The sequence below is a fragment of the Gracilinanus agilis genome, chromosome 3 (genome assembly GCF_016433145.1).
Source record: "Gracilinanus agilis isolate LMUSP501 chromosome 3, AgileGrace, whole genome shotgun sequence".
Classification (NCBI taxonomy): domain Eukaryota; kingdom Metazoa; phylum Chordata; class Mammalia; order Didelphimorphia; family Didelphidae; genus Gracilinanus; species Gracilinanus agilis.
This window is the reverse complement of record NC_058132.1, coordinates 228,417,146-228,419,489: the sequence shown is the minus strand read 5'-3', so window position 1 is coordinate 228,419,489 and position 2,344 is coordinate 228,417,146. Positions and strand designations below refer to the sequence as shown.

Genomic DNA, 2,344 nt, shown 5'->3' with positions numbered 1-2,344 from the left:
ATCTTATAGAGGACTGTAAAAGTATATTCAAATTTCTCAGCACCACATGGAAGTTTTAAAATAAAAAATGACCATGTTTAAGACATAGAGATATTGAAAACAAATGTAAAAAGGCAGAAATAGTAAATATGTCCTTTATAGATCATAATACAATAAAACTATTAGTTTTTATTTATATATTTTGTCATATATTTTTTAAATGTTTATTTTCAATATTTTCCCATAGTTGCATGTTTCATGTTCTTTCCCTTTTCCCCCAAAACCCCCTAACTCCCCGTAGCTGACACACAATTCCACTCGGCTTTACATGTATCATTGATTAAGACCTAATTCCATATTATTGATAGTTGGACTAGAGTTACTGTTTAGTGTCTACATCCCCAATAATATCCCCATCAGCCCATGTGTTCAAGCAATTGTTTTTCTTTTGTGTTTCTCTTCCCACAGTTCTTCCTCTGAATGTGGCTAAAAAATATGGAACACTTCACGAATTTGCATGTCATCTTTGCTCAGGGTCCATGCTAATCTTCTCTGAATCATTCCAATTTTAGTATATGTGCTGCTGAAGTAAGCACATTTTGTTATATATTTAAAATACATAATGTGTTATATAATATATTATAGATTTATAAAATACTTTATTATAAACTATTAGTCCTTTCCCCCTAGTATATATGGGGAAAATGCATACATGGAAGAAAAAGAGCAAAGGGCACATTTTTCAGAATGCTTTTAGCAAATGTGTGGGAGAATGTATAGTGTACCTAAATTGAGTGAAAAAAAAAAGATGTAGAAATTATTAAGAAAAAAGCCACTTGTGGACCTCAGAGAGAGATCTTTGGGAGAAAGTGTAAATAGTAGAATCAGCAGTAAAGACAATGGTTATCAGGCTAGCATCTAAGGTCTGTATAGATGAGCAGAGTAAAAATGGAGCACAGAGCTATAATTAGAAAGGACCATAGATGTCATCAAGTTAAGGGTCTAATTTTACAGATAAAGAAACTGAAACCTGAAGATATAAATTACAAAAGCATGTAGATAATAAATATTTGAGGCAGTACTTGAACTTGTCTTCTCAACTCTACTAGTTTCCTAACCATTATGACATAATTACTCTTATAGACTGGATGTGTGGAAGTAACTCCAACTCCACTAATGTTCAGTGACATCTCTATTGGTGTACGTCCTAATTATGTCTTTCTCTGTTTTTGAGACAAATTTGCTTTAAAATGGTTATCAGTTGTCTCAGTTAACTGATAATGGGATTATGTGGGGAAAATAGTCTGTTAAATTAATTTTCCATGTATATAATTGTTTTAGCAATTTATGAACTTGGTGCTATTAAACATTAAAAAATAGATAAACTCTGCTCTACTTTGGAAAGCTGCATAATATAGAGCTTATTTATCTGTGTTCAGTAGCAGATGGCTATGTGAACGTACATCCAAGATACTCCTGAAACACAGAATGACTCTTGATATTGGACATCTGTTCTTTTGTTTATAACTTTCCATATGCAGGATAACATGAACTCCTTGGGGTTTTCCTGCTTGAATCACTGATTTCAAAGAAGCTCCATAAAATTTTTTTCCATGGAAATATCTTTCCCTCTGCCTATTTAATGTGTTGTGTGATTTCATGTTCAGATAACATTATCTCTAAAGGGAATACCCATGAGTTGAGAATGCTGTAGGAGATAATATTTTCCTCATCCTAGGGTTTTCAACATTGAGTTCAACTACTCAGCAAACCAAACATTTGTCATTTCCCATAGTTTTATAAAAGCCTCCAACTAATATAGGACAGGATATTATTAAAGAATGTCTCTCCACTCCACCTCCATAGTTGTATCTTCAGGTTAAAGAAATGCAGAATATAGCCAATGTAAGGAAGAATCACTGAATTCCACTGGAAAACTCTTCTGTGGCCACTTACTTCAGCTTCTACCCCTGCAATTTCTCACTATAATATAACCAGTCTATTTGAAGAACTCCACTGAGGTAGAACCTACCATGTCCCAAAGCAAACTGTTCCAGTTTAGTTAGATCTAATTGTTAGATAGATAGATAGATGACTTTGTGAACCCCTCTTATTTACAATGCCTTCCCTTTGTTAATTATTTCCTAATTATCTTGCAAAAATCCTTTGTTGTTATTTTCGGTCAGTCATTTTAGTTGTTTCTGACTCTTCATGATCTTATTGGGGGTTTTCTTGGCAAAGATACTAGAATGGTTTGCCATTTCCTGCTCCAGCTCATTTTATAGCTGAGGAAATTGAAGCAAACAGTGTTAAATGGCTTGCCCAGGGTCATGCAGTTAGTATCTGGGGCCATATTTGAATGTAG

General features: G+C 33.7%; 1 non-coding gene across 1 annotated transcript; it reads right to left on the bottom strand.

Moving 5' to 3' along the window:
* Nucleotides 1–468: 468 nt before the first annotated feature.
* LOC123243330 lies at nucleotides 469–575 on the bottom strand. The gene has a single exon (XR_006505878.1). It is a non-coding gene; the product is annotated as a U6 spliceosomal RNA (small nuclear RNA).
* Between the last annotated feature and the right edge of the window lie 1,769 nt (nucleotides 576–2,344).